The following is a 14969-nucleotide window of genomic DNA, read 5'->3' as shown; positions in this document are numbered from 1 at the left end:
GAGGTATCTTTTTACTTCTGGATGGTATCCTTTTAAGCACAAAAGTTTTAATCTTGATGAACTCTAACTTATTTTTTCTTTTGTTATTCATACTTTTGGTGTAAGAAACCATTGCCAAATCCAAGGTCATAAAGATCTGTCCCTATGTTTCCTTCTAAGACTTTTCTAGGGACTTCCCTGGTGGCACAATGGTTAAGAATCCACCTGCCATTGCAGGGGACACTGGTTCGAGCCCTGGTCCAGGAAGATCCCACATGCCACAGAGCAACTAAGCCAGTGCACCACAACTACTGAGCCTGCCCTCTAGAGCCTGTGAGACACAACTACTGAAGTCCACACGCCTAGAGCCCATAGTCCACAACAAGAGAAGCCACTGCAGGGAGAAGCCCGTGCACCGCAAGGAAGAGTAGCCCCCCATTCGCCGCAGCTAGAGAAAGCCCGCATGCGGCAATGAAGACCCAACGCAGCCAAAAATAAATAAATACAAAGAGTTTTAAAATTTTAGTTCTTACATTTAGGTCGTTGATCCATTTGAGTTAATTATAGGTCCAAGTTCATTCTTTTGCATGTGGATATCAATTTGTTGAAAAGTCTATTCTTTCCTCATTGAACTGTTTCCTCACTCTTGTAATTCAATTGACTGTACTGTGAGAGTTTATTTCTGGATTCTCAGTTCTATTTCATTGCTCTATATGGCAATCCTTATGCAAGTACACTCGCTCTCTCTCTTCTCGTTACCAAGTTCCTTTATTATTTCCAAAGGACACTTGATGTTAGCTGGGAACAGAAATCGCCCTGGCTGAGCCGTTCAAGGAGCTTAGAAAGCATCTTTTTCCATTTGGTCAGTAATGTCACCAGCAAGGCCTCTTTCACGTTACCTGTTGCAGTGCCTCCGACCTGGGATTCCTGTCGCAGAGATCAAGCCGGACTGAACCCTTCAATTGTGCGGGAGGAGAGCGGAGAAGCCCGGCGACCTAACAGAACCGCTGGAGGGCGCCCCATCTCGCGCTCCGCGCTTCCTGGTGTCCTTCCTCCCGGGTGGAAATAAGGGTCGCGGGGGCCGCCTGGATTTCTTCGGCTTTTGCAAATGTCCAAGTACTCCAAACTCCTAGTTTTCCCGGTACTCTTTACCATAGGCGAGGGTCCCCGAGGCTGTGCTTGGGCAGGACCTTAGAACCTCGGCGTCAGGAGGCAGGAAGGCGCAGCCCCCATGAGCAGCCGGCAGGGGAAAAGCCGCGGTCCCCACTGCGGGACCGCCCCCACGCCTCCCCAGACCCCAGATCACCCGGTGGTTTGCGGGGCCGAAGCTCTCCCGCTGCGCCTGCGACACACTGGGCCCCAGCAATTGCGAAGTTTGTGATCCTGGGGCGATCTCTTCTGGCTCACGAGGTCTGAAAAGCAGGCCAATTAGCTGTGGGATGGAAAACAGTTTTTTCTGCCAAAGAGAGTTATTTCCAGTAGATTCTTACGTGGCCTGTTTGTGCTTCTGCTCTTCTCTCTATTCAGCTGGCCTTCTGCCACAGAGGCATTGGCTAAGCAGTATTTGAACGGATGTGACATTAACATTTCCCCATGTCCATAAGAATGGTTCAAAAGTAGCATTTTTATCCGTGAAAAATATTACATTGTCTGATTGTATGGTAACTGACGTTTAACCATGTCCTCCAGAAAGAGACTGGGACCTCTGTGGGGCACCGGCGCTCGGTTCCTAACAGACCTCCCTGGATGAAGCTGTGTGTCACCGGCATTGGTGTACTGTCACCAGCACTACAGTCACGCCCCATCTCCCCAACTGGGACAATCCACAGGCAACTCCCATCACTTCAGGGTCAGTGGCCAGGTGTGGCCTGGCCCTCAGTTCGGGTTCTTCTGTAAAATCCACGAAGCCTGACAGGCTTTGGGCTACAGAAAAAGACAGTTTTCCCAATGGGGTGTGTTAAGATTCTACACTTTAAGTGGACCAGTTTATTTTTAATGTCAATCGTGAAAGAAATTAAATGGGAAGTTCCTGTTAGACATGGGCTGTTTACAGTGTTTGTGGGAACCTAAGAAATTGCTGGGTGAGCCCACATGAATCGACCCAGGTGCCAGGGTCTGGGTGAGTCAACACTGGACACTCAACATGAACAGAAGGGCAGACACAGGCCTGGAAAGCGCCCTGTGTGCCCAGCAGATTCCCTGAAGCCTCATGGCATTGCCTGTAGGCTTGATGGAGTCTGTGGCAGGACCTCCACGGTTCATGCCCATTGTTTTTGCCTGTCCCCCACCTCACTGGATGGCCCCTGTAGAGCTGCCCTAGTCACCCTCCCAGCCTCAGGACCCGTGCATCACTTGCCAGAGCAGGTAGCCCCCTCTTGACATCTTTTCTTTACCTATAGATTCCCTCTGAGCCCACACTCACCTCCCTTACCAGTGTGAGAGAGCTCTTTGAACGCATGACACATGTGGTGCCACTGTGTGTTCACATGTATTTTAGATAATAGGAATGGTAGTGGGCTTTAGACCCTGTTCTGTTTCTTAACCTTTCTTCCTCAGCCCTGTGTTGTTGCTGTGTATGTATGGTTTGTCGTTCCTCGGGTCTCTATCAGTCTGATGTCAAGAAAACCAAAACCACTAGATGAAAAACACACTTCAGCAGTTTTGTATGGTGCTGACTTGCTGAGATTCCAAGACCCAAACAAATGTTATCCATGTTATCTTTGCATTTCACTCACGAGGAATTATTCTCCTCGAGATGCACATAATGTCAGATTTTCTTCCCTCTGATTTATTATGAACCACCCACTAAAGATTGGGAGGTATTTAAAATCAGTTTCCTCCTTTGGGTCCCACAAAGACTCTGGGTGGGGGTAGGGGTCACACAGCCCCAGAGAGGTCCCCCAGGTGTCCAGACCAGGGTGGCTCCCCACTCTGGGCAGTGCTGGGCCTCACCCCATAGCACACACGCACTGGCCTCCTGCCTCCATCTGGAAGGACCCTGCCAAGGAAGGGGCCTCCAGGGCAACCCCATGCCCTCCCCGCTGGGCCTGCCCAGGGCCCTCCACACGGGCCCACCACGTCCTGCAGCCATCTCTCCCTCACAGGTCTGTGCAAGGCTTCTTCTTCCCGGCCCCTCAGAGAGAGAGGGCAGGCTCAGGCCACTGTCTGCTTTTCACACCTCCAAAACACAACACATGCATTCTGCCCCTTTGTGCCATGACAGGGCATCAGCCTTAAAACCACAAAGGTTTTCTGGATGTAAGGAGGGGTCTTAAGAATCTTGAGATCTTAAGGATACCAAATTCTGGTTCTCTTCCTGGAAGAAGAAACATAGCTTTCGTTTTTTTCCTAATTAGTCATAAGTCGACTCTGCTCCCACCCCACAAGGATGAACAGAATTACTTAAACAAAACATCCACAAAACTAAACAACCAAAAATTCTCAACCTCTCACCCAGCATCCTGCTACGCTGATATTTACCGAGCACTTGCTGTGCTCTAGATGCTCTGCTAGGCACTTGATAGAAGCGAGCTCATTTTATCTTCACAACGATGCTGCAAGGAAGAGATAACACTCTCTGTGCTCCAAATGAGGAATGTGAGACTTAAAGAAAAAGTTGGGGAACTTCCTCAGCATCGAGTAGTAGAGCCAGGACTGGCACCTACCTGATTCTTGTGGTTGAGATTTGTGTAGATATTCTGGGTTGAATGGATTTTATAACCCAATGCCTTTCATCAATAGAAAACTGCATACCATCTGCTAAGCCTTCCTTTGTCTAACGGTAAGGACAACTTGCTGGATTACATAGTGGATTCTGCCTGCCCCTCCCAGGGCTCTGCCAAAGCTCCAGAAATTCATTCTGTTATGTCTTTTGCTGCCCTGGTCACTGCCTTCCTGGGATGAGCAGGGCCAGGCTCTTTCAGAAAAGGTTGACAAGAAGTTCAGCCACAAGGAAATTGGTCTCCTACTTCTTCTCCCTCCCCTCACTTTCAGGGAGATTGTTTATGTTCAGTGACAGAACCAGACAGCAAAGGGAAGGCCCTGGAATTGGACATCCAACAGCAGGTACCACAAATCACTCCTCCACAACATCCCCAAGAGAGACTCCAGTTGCTGTGAGGTCTCCACTGGCCAGGTTTGACTTTGACTTTGTGGGTTTTCACTTCTTTTGAGGCCAAACTAGTCTTTCACTCTGCCAGCCCACCCGTAGCCCCTTGGCTGTGTCAACTTGAGGAAGCAGGAAGCATCACTCATCTGCTGCATGTTTCTAACTATGGAAAATTAATTCCAAAGGATGGACTCATGAATCCAATTGTAAAGGTGCTACACTGGCACATTTCTTCACTGTAGCAATACCCATGACTATGGGCCAACTGCCTTAAACATGGGGAAATCACTTGCCATCAATTGCTCCTTTTAGTATAAGAATTCCTTAAGCTGTAGGTGAGGAAGAGATCATCCCAGTCAGACAGATGGAGAAACTGAGGCAAAGAGAGGATGAAGGGCTTGTTTCTCATCAGAGAGCTGGAGAGCAGAACCTGTCTCATGCTTTTTCCCTCAGACCAAGTTTTTCCACCTGATGCTATAAGGGCCCACACCAAGTTCATGGCCCTCAAAATGCCTTTTATTTCTTAAAATCCAAAAACATGAATATAGCCCCAGGAACTTAGTGCCACTACAGCTGCTGAGGCCAGGAAAGGTTACTCAGTGGAAGGAGCCTGATGCTGGGCCAGTGCTGCCCCCTGGTGCCCACTGGGAGTTGTGTTCCCAGCTCTCCCAAAGGGGGATTCTGGCACACACTTGCTCCCCGCTTCATCTTCTCCAGAGAAGAGGGATGAGGACAGACCGGCTTCCACCCACACATCCATTCCTATAACTAGACCACCTGCCAGGCAAGGTCAGCAGGCTTTTCAAGTGGCCAAAATAACCCTGTGAGGGCCCACAGTGTGCTGTCACAACCCCAGGAGAAGCACATGAGTGTGTATCAAACCCCTTTTCCAGAGAGGTCCCCCATCCACTGAGAACATGGTAAGGTCACTGGGGACTCCTAGGCCAGGCTGATACTCAGGAGAGGTCAGTGTCTCCCCCTTCCCAGCCACCAGAGAGCTGATGCCCTATTGTCCTTGACCACTGCCCAAAATGGGCACCACTGGGGTGATCATCCTCCCCTGACCCTAACTTCTCCCTGACCCAGTCCCATTACTCCTAAGCATTTCCACTGGACACTCAGGCTGCCCTACACCATATTGCAAAGAGAGCAAACTCCCCTGGTATAGGCTGAAGGTTCCTTCCACCTCCTTTCGTTCCACCTCCTGCTCTCCCAGCTCTTCTCAGATCTGGCCTCCTTGTGATGTTCAGGCCCCCATGAGAGTGAGCAAGAAGCAAGGAGGAGAAGAGCCACCGCCAGGCAGGCTGGGCAGGGCCAGGTCAAAATGTACGGAGGCTGTAAACCCTTAAAGACTAGCACCCCGCCGCCCATCCATCCAATTCAAAATGAAAACCAATGTAAAATTGTAAACAGTGCCAAAAAAATCCAGGATTCTGACAAAATCTTGGTTTCCCATGGAAAATAATTTGATGTCTCTTTAAAAAAATATCAACCTGCAAACTTTTCTCCTCCCCAGTTTTTGGAGACATAAGCGGAAGTTTGATGTGCCTGTTGGGCAATGCACACAGGGTTGGGGAGGGAGGGAGGTGAGGTAGAGTGTGGAGTCTCTAGTAAGAACAGGAGTGGGTGGAGACAGTGATGGGATGGGGAGAGGGAACTTGAGATTTCAGAGGGGCAGGGCATGAGGAGGGGGCTGCTGGAGAGGGGAAGGTCTCTGGAGATGAGGTGGCCATGGTAGCCCCAGCCATGGGGCCTCAGGAGTAGAGAGGAGCCTTGGGAGGCCACCAAGGCCTCCTGCCCATTATGCTAATCTGGGCTTTGAACTGGCTGCACTGGGTTCTAGAACAGTCATTGTCACTCTCTGTCTTGGGGAAACTTGGGGCCAGTATGCTAAAGCCCAGACCAGGTCCAGGCCAACGTCAGAACCCACTGGAAAGCAAAGGGAGAAGAATGAAGCAGTGATGACTCACCAACTGCTGCTCCCAGGGAAATGCGATGGTGTGGAAGGCACTTGACCATGGCTGCTGGATGCTTAGAGACAAGCTGTCCATAGTGATCTCGCATGGTTTGCAATCAGCTCAAATCCAATCCCTTCCATTTACATGACTTCAGACTCCAGTTAAGTTACTTGACTGCTCCTGCCTCAGAGAGGTAGAATGGTATGTAGAGAGGCAAACTCAATGTTTTCTTTTCTCTCTTTCTTAACTATTTTTTAAATTATGGAAAATATATATAACATTAAAATTTCATTTTAACCATTTTTAAGTGTACAATTCAGTGACATTATTTACACTGACAGTATGCAGCCATCACCACCATTTTCAAAAATATTCAACACTCCAAAGCAAAACTCTGTACCCATTAAGCAACAACTCCCCATTTCCCCTCCCGAAGGGCCCGGTAATATCTGGTCTACTTTCTGTCCCTATAATTTTCCTATTCTAGATATTTCACATAAGTGGAATCATACATTTGTCCTTTTGTGTTTGGTGTCTTTTTTCACGTAGCATGTTCACCCATGTTGTAGCCTGCGTCAGAATTTCCTTTTTATGGCTGATGAATATAGTCCACTGTATGTATACACCACATTCTGTTTATCCTTTCATCTGTCCATGGACACTTGGGTTGATTCCACCTTTTGGCTATTGTGAATAATGCTGCTATGAACACAGATGTGCAAATACCCGCTCTAGTCCTTGCTTTTACTTCTTTTGGGTATATGCCCAGAAGAGGTATTTCTGGGTCATATGGTTATTCTATGTTTAACATTTTGAGGAAACTTTAAACTGTTAATGTTTTCTTTATGTTTGGTTGTAATGTTCTGCTTCAAGAGTCTAAGTTACTTTTTTTTTTCTAAGTTACCTTTGTAACATTCTTAAAACTCTTCCCTCAATAAATTAATAAACGGTCTTGAAGTGTTTCTGAAACAAAATAAAAGCCAACAGTTGAGTGGAATTCAGGGTTGGCGGGTGCTCTGGGAGCCCCCTGGAAAGCCACCTCCTGGCGCAGGGTTGCAGGGTGCGTGAAGATGCTGCCACCTTCTGTCCCAACAGCCACCGTCCGCCGCTGACACTCGAATGGCGGCCCGTGGGAGTAAGGCAGGGTCTGTATCCACAGATCCTAGCCCCCACTTGACCCCAAGAGATGGGAGGCCCGGGAGGGAACTGGCTGGACAGGCGCGGGGCAGCCTCGAGAGCTACTTGCATGGGGAGCAAGGCCCTGCGCGGGCTTCTAGCACCGGTGGGGCCAGGCTGAGGCCACTACCTTCCACTGCCTTAATCTTCGAAGCCCCCTTGGGGTGGCAGTGCATTTCTGTCTCACCGAGGAAAGCGGAAGTCTTGGTGTGCGAGAGAGGACACCTGGCTGTCCCGTGCTCAGAGGTCAGATGGAGAGAATGAGAATGAATGAACGAATGGATGGTAGAGAGAGAGAAGTGACACCTAGGCTCAGGTGTCAACCTGGCCACTGATCCCATCCAATCAACTCACAGGGTTTATTGGTGATGAAGAGGTCCAGGCCCAGGGATGCTGAGTTGATTCCCTTTAAATTTATTTGAAGGAATATGCAAGCACAACAGCCAGAACTGGGAGCTTTGGGCCATAATGCAAAGTGCAGTGTACATAAATATGAACACACAAATATATAGTTGAAGATAAGAACACTCAAGCAGGTCCATGTAGCAAGGGACTGAGGCCTCCTGACATCAACTTGTCAGTGATCTGACAGGATCTATAAATGTTAAGTCTTATTAAAAGCTCATTAAATTTCATCAAGTTTTGATTATTCTATTATATGAGAATTTCCTTTTTTCTAGGAAATACACACCTAAGTATTTAATATAAAGGGCATCGGGCTTCAAAAGACTCAAAAATGGTTCAGAAAAAAGTACTTTTTGCCAAAATTGAAAATCAGAAGGAAAAAAGTTCATTAAAAACCTATAAATGGGGGGACTTCCCTGGTGTTCCAGTGGTTTAAGAATCCACTGTCCAATGCAAGGGATGCGGCTTTGATCCCTGGTCAGGGAATTAAGATCCCACATCCTGTGGGGCAACTAAGCCCACGCGCTGCAACTACCAAGCCCGTGCACCCCAACCAAGACCTGAGGCAGCCAAAAATAAATATATTTTTAAAAAAATCTATAAATGGGGAGGAGGTATTTGACAATCTGTTGTGGGTACCAACAGGAAGCCAGCCCTGTGAGGGGGGAAGTGCTGAGATGTGGGCTTTGGGTGCACCCATGACCCATGGAATAGGGGCCAGTGTAAACCCTGGCCCAGGGTGGGCAGCAAGGAGGGAGGGAGAGAGGTGCAGTCTCATGGGGGCCAAGGTTCGGGGTCTGCCTGGGTGTGGGGAAGAAGGCTGTAGGCCAGGTGGAGCTCCACAACAGCCAACCCAGGCAAAGCCCGAGCTGGAATGTGGGGTGTGCATGGGGTGAACTGGTTCAAATGCCCAGGTTGGCTGCAGAATTGGTACTTCATTTACCCATAATCCCTAGGGGGAGACAAGTTTGCAGGGGAGAAGTGGTACTGTTTGGCTCACAGTTTTTACTTCTGTGACCACGGCTTTGCCACCCACCCTACTGGGCCTGTTGTAGTTCTTCACTGTGATTTTTCAAACTTTCGGGCAGGGGAAGAACTCTTGCTCTCTTCTCTGGTTGAAACTGTAAAGATGGAAGCCTGGAGTTAATTAAGGCCGTGGGTTGGGCCTGTAGGGACATCTGATCTGAGTGGGGAGGAGGCAGTGGATAAAATATTCTGCGTGATGCCTCCCAAAAACCTTGACAGAGGTTTATGAACCTAAAAGGCACAGACTTGCTGACTTTGTTGATGTTGACACATAAGCCTATAGAAACTCGCATATTTGGGCAAGAAGATGTGTACAGAAATGTTCACTGCAGCGTTATTTGTAAAAATGTTTATTAAACAAAATACTTAAATAATTTTGTTTATTAAACAAAAATTTGAAAAACTATTTATTAAACAAAAAGATAAAATGTTGTAGCAGTGGCCTCCTGGCACTCCAGCTTTTGTACAGCTGCCTCCCACATTGAACAGGGCTGAGCTGCATCAGCAATAAATAGCATATTGAAGAAAGGACACTGTGTGACTTCCAAAGCTAGGTCATAAAAGACATTGTGGCTTAAACCTTGATCTCTCTTGGATCACTTGTTCTGGGAGAAAACCAGTCACCATGTCAGAAGGACAATCAAGAAGCCCTATAGAGAGGTCCATGTAGTAAGGGACTGAGGGCTCCTGACATCAACTCGCCAGTGATCCGACAGAGTCATCTTGTAAGCAGGCCCTCCAGCCAACATCTTTAATGCCATCCCCTAGTCAGAACCACCCGGCTAATTCCTGACCTGCAAAAACTAAGAAAACAAATGTTATTATTGCAGTTTACATGTTATCATTACTAAGGTTAGAGGGCAGTTGTTGCTTTGCATACAGCAATGGATAACTAATACAAATATTATATAATTTTACAGTTAAATTTTAGTCTTTTTTTTTTTGCTTCTTTTTTTATTGGAGTATAGTTGATTTACAATGTTGTTAGTTTCAGGAGTACAGCTAAGTGATTCAGCTTTATATATATATATATTTTTTTCAGATTCTTTTCCATTATAGGTTATTACAAGATATTGAATATGGTTCCCTGGGCTATACAGTAGGTCCATGTCGTTTATCTATTTTATATACAGTAGTGTATCTGTTAATCACAAAGTCCTAATTTATCCATCCCCCTCCTTTCCCCTCTGGTAACCGTAAGTTTGTTTTCTATGTCTGTGAGTCTGTTTGTTTCATAAATAAATTCATTTGTATCATTTTTTTAGATTCCAAATGTGATATCGTATATTTGTCTTTCTGACTTACTTCACTTAGTATGATAATCTCCAGGTCCATCCATGTTGCTGCAAATGGCATTATTTCATTCTTTTTTATGGCTGAGTACTATTGCATTCAATATATATACCACATCTTTATCCATTCTAGTCTGCTTGTTATTAATGAGGGATTAAAATGGCCATGTCATAAAATTCTACAGATCTTTCACTGAGAATCTATGTGAATTCTGTATTCGGCACATAGCAGGTACTCAACAAACACTTGTTGCTTTGCTTTTCGATGATTTTGTTCCCTTGCCTCAATTTCCAAGTGAGCTTTCTCTCCTTTGATAAATAGGAATTCTTCCCAGTTTGAATACTGTCAAAATGTTCACATTTGGTAGGATGAGTTCCTCAGCCCTCATAGTACAAGTTGGAGAGAAAGCCCATCTCCTCTTTGGGACATGGGTTATACTTGGGTCAATCCCAACTGAATGAAGAGTTCACAGAAGTGAGCTTGTCTCAGTGGCCTCTTCTCCATCTTCCAAGCATGACTACGAGGGATGAGGCCTAATTAAGCACTAATGAAGTAGAGGTTTGGGAGAGAAAATGCCAACTTGAGTTCCTTATACCTTTACCCAGCAACCCGAAGGTCTAAGGAAGATTTAATTTTGGTGTCTGAGTGAAAGAACTGTGTTCCTAAAATGTTAATTACAACACTGCTTTTTTTTTGGTTTGAAACGTAAACCACACTAAGCCATAGATTTGTATAATCAAGAGATTTATCCCTAGGGAAAAAATTGACAGCTATCCCAACTCCCAACCAGACAAAACATATATTCCTTTACTTCTGAAAAGCAAGGGGAAAAAGCTCACATTAACTCTGGGGTCTGTGCCACGGCACCTATCACTTCACCCACCATTTGCCAAGTTGCTTAAATTACTAGCTTACCCCAAACACAGGGAACTTTTCTGGGCTTGGAGCATACATTTAAATATGAAAGAGCCCAGTGAAATTCAAAGACAACAGAATTAAATGAGGGGGGAAAAAGTTGTAAGCCCCTGCTAGACCTAGTTCAGTACCGCACACTTGGATGAGCAGACTCCTACTCGTGGGGCTTCTGTGGTCTGCTGTTTCCTTGTAAGTAGCCAGGGTGAAACACTGTTCCTTGCAACACACCTGTAAGCTAGGAAGCTAAGGACTCACTTTGAAGAAGATAACCAAAAATAGACACTTGTTGGCAGCGTCTTACCATCTCCGCCAATTAGCCTCCCACCTTATGCCAAGTCCTCACAGATCTCTATTCTCAGAAGTGTCAACTACTACTTCTCCCTATCCCAAAGGATTTCAGAAAGCCTGAATGGCATTATGTTTCAGCAGGTCCACAAACACTGCATCTGGGTGGCCAGTGGGGTTTCAGGCTACCCTTTGAGAGCCTGGCACAGAACAAGGTCTCCTTTCACTTGACCCTCCTTTGCTAATACAATGCTGTTTGGCTGGGCCCAGCACTCCATGGAGCAAATGTTCAGGCCAAGAATAGTCTTCATTCTTCCTGTGAAGCTTTGAAAGTCTTCTAAAGAACACAGGAAATTGTCAGTCCCTATTTTCTGCTGAAAACGGCTGACACTAAACTCTGAACATTCTATGGATTAATCCCAAATCATGGGAACCAAGTTTTCTGGAAAAGCAGCAATGTTTTCATAGATGAGATACTGATAAACCATCTCAGCATTACTTCCAAAGAAGTTCAAGTTTTATAATTCCCATTACTAGCATTGCAGAAAACCTGCTCTTAACCAGAATTACCTTATTTCCATAATGTACCCTACTGTTGAAACATACCTCATTTAGTAACTCCAAAAGGCTGTGTACAAAGAAGCAGGTCTGGACACTTACCATGGCACCATGCACACTTACCTAAAAGTGGGAAAAGACAATACTTTTGTCATGGCCCTGGCATCACCACATCCATCAACATTCTGGGAGAGGAGGGAGGTGTTGAACTGTTTTTGTTTTTGTGTTAATTGAATTTTCTTAAAATTCAAGGATAATCTCTCAAGGTCCAGACACCTTCACGTGTGCAGTCACAATGTAATCTTCACTCTGAACCAGCAAGGGAGATATGGGCCCTACTTTATGGCTTAAGAAACAAATATTCAGAAAGGAAAGGTAACATAGTTTATACAGAGATGGGATCTGAACCTAGATGATTAGCGTGTCCAGTGTTTTCTAGCACACACCAGGGGGTCATATGGCATAAGACTGAAGCACACAGGTCCTGGTGTTGCCAAGACCAGTTCAAACTCCAGCTCTGCCAGTTACCACCTGTCTATTGGGTAAGTCACTAACCATCTCCAAAGCTGTTTCCACATCTGTAAAAGGATGACACTGGTATCTATTAAGGATTAAATGAAGATAATGCACATAAACCATTTAGCTCACTGTCTGGGGTAGGGTAAATATCCTAAATGAAGGACATGAACTTTTGTTTTCACTTGCAAGCTATTTATTAGAAAGGATTTCAATTTACTGGAGTGGCAGACAATAATCTTTCCTTCTACATCAAGTAGGATACCACAGCAGTACTCACTAGGACTTCCTTGGGGATTAAACAATAACTGAATATTAATCATCTACATACTACCTACAACCATACTAAATCAAGGGCTTCCAAAGTAGAGTGTACTAAATAATTCACTGGGACTTGGGAAGAGTGCTAAACTTTTTTTCAATTTTTAAAATTTTGTTTCATAATATTCACATTAACATAGTGCTACATGTATATGATTTACTATACAATTATAATCAGATACATGCTCAAAAATATTTTCGTAAGGAAACAGGATCAGGTTTGGAAACAGTGATCTAGATGACGTGCTAAGTCAACACTTTGCTCTTGTTGCGTTATCAGACAACCTTCTTTCCTTCTTATTTTTCCTCACCTACTATACCCTGACTTCCACATTCCTAGGTCTTTCTCCAAGAGAATAAAAGGCACAAAAGGTGCAGGTTGTACTGTGACACTAAGCTAATGAGTCTGAAAAGCAGGAGTTTCTATCTCCTCAGCTTTCAAAATTACAACCTGAGCTACACAGAAATAAGCCGTATGTCCAATTTATTATCAACTTCCCCAGTTACTGGTGAACTTGATAAAATCAATTAGATCTTATTTCCAGTAGGTGGCAGTAAAACTCTGCCATGTGGTGCCCAAGATGTTCACTGGCATTAGTGCATACTTGGTCAGTCTCACTTAATTAAAAAGATGGCATAGTGGTTAATGAGTGACTTCAATTATATAATGCCACTGACAATGGAGACTAGGTATTGCCCGTTTTGCTGTTTACAAGCTAGCCTTTCCTTATGCCTTCCTGAATGTTATATGTATTGTGAATAATCACCTAACAGTTGTCAAAAATCCACAGGCCATATAACAAAAAAGCCCTCAATATGCTTGAAAAGCTTGGAGTCAACCATCAAAAGACCCAGTCAAGTTGTATGGGTCCTATATCAGATTCAGATAAAACCTTAGGCATGACATGGATAAAGACTATTGAAAGTTTTCACTAGGCAAGTAGAATAAAGGTGACTTTTATAAAGTTATCACAATGTACAGAATTTTTAAATGGCATCTATGAGAACCTTTTTCAGCAGTACTTACCAGTTAGGCAGGTGGTCAATATAAACTTCCTCATTTTGCAGTCTCCAAACTCAGTAGGTTATTCTTAACTTCCTAAAACCAAACTTTTCTGGTTAGGGGTGTTAACCCAATCTCTCTTAACATAAGAACCAAACCAAACAAAAAAACCCCTGCACGTTTACTTACAGTTATTACTGAATATCTGATTCTGGTCTTGAAATAAAAGCCAATTTTTTTTTTTTTTTAAGCCATTTGTAGGGCTTCCCTGGTGGCACAGTGGTTAAGAATCCGCCTGCAAATGCAGGGGATACGGGTTCAAGCCCTGGTCCGGGAAGATCCCACAACTACTGAGCCTGCGCTCTAGAGCCTGGGAGCCACAACTACTGAAGCCCGCACGCCTACAGCCAGTACTCCACAACAAGAGAAGTCACCGCAATGAGAAGCCCGCGCACGGCAACGAAGAGGAGCCGCCACTTGCCACAACTAGAGAAAGCCCGCACACAGCAGCAAAGACCCAACACAGCCAAAAAAAAAGGCATTTGCACTATAGTATATTCTCCAGTAGAGGAAAGCATTTTAGGATTAACAAAAGTTTTCCAAGACTATCTTTAACTAGTAATGGTCATCAAATAAGGGTAAGTATTTACTGCAGTATTCTTTTTTTTTTTTTTTTTTGCGGTACGCGGGCTTCTCACTGTTGTGGCCTTTCCCATTGCGGAGCACAGGTTCCGGATGCGCAGGCTCAGCGGCCATGGCTCACGGGCCCAGCTGCTCCACGGCATGTGGGATCTTCCCGGACCGGGGCATAAACCTGCGTCCCCTGCATCGGCAGGCGGACTCTCAACCACTGTGCCACCAGGGAAGCCCTACTGCAGTATTCTTAATATCACGTTTTTAATGCCCTATAAGATCTGCTTTAAAAATAGCACTCCAGGGCTTCCCTGGTGGCGCAGTGGTTGAGAATCTGCCTGCTAATGCAGGGGACATGGGTTCGAGCCCTGGTCTGGGCGGATCCCACATGCCGCAGAGTAACTAGGCCCGTGAGCCACAACTACTGAGCCTGCGCTCCGCAACAAGAGAGGCCACGATAGTCAGAGGCCTGCGCACCGGGATGAAGAGTGGCCCCCGCTTGCCACAACTAGAGAAAGCCCTCGCACAGAAACGAAGACACAACACAGCAAAAATAAATTAATTAAAAAAAAAAGCACTCCAGGGTGAACTTATATGTAAAGTCAAGATTCTGTAAGGTGAATAATCTTCCTAATATGCTTTACACTTTATATCTATATATCTTTGAAAAGCAACAAGATCTTTCAAGCATACTGATTTGTTTAAACCCACCAGCCTCTGATGTAAACAAAAATATTGGCTAATCAGAAATATCAGTTACTTCCTTCTGCTTGGATCACTAATTTTAAAAAGT

General features: G+C 45.3%; 1 protein-coding gene across 2 annotated transcripts in view; it reads right to left on the bottom strand.

Annotated features, from left to right (window-relative positions):
• Positions 1–1369, bottom strand: part of EEPD1 (endonuclease/exonuclease/phosphatase family domain containing 1) — a 241346-nt gene extending 239977 nt beyond the window's left edge. For both annotated transcript variants that reach the window (XM_073809827.1, XM_073809828.1), the window contains exon 1: positions 513–1369. The gene's annotated coding sequence lies outside the window, so the exon portion shown is untranslated. The remainder of the gene's footprint in view (positions 1–512) is intronic.
• Positions 1370–14969: the final 13600 nt, after the last annotated feature.

This window comes from Tursiops truncatus, chromosome 9 (genome assembly GCF_011762595.2).
Source record: "Tursiops truncatus isolate mTurTru1 chromosome 9, mTurTru1.mat.Y, whole genome shotgun sequence".
NCBI classification, from domain to species: Eukaryota; Metazoa; Chordata; class Mammalia; order Artiodactyla; family Delphinidae; genus Tursiops; species Tursiops truncatus.
The sequence above is the reverse complement of the archived record's forward strand: the minus strand, read 5'-3'. Positions and strand labels throughout refer to the sequence as shown.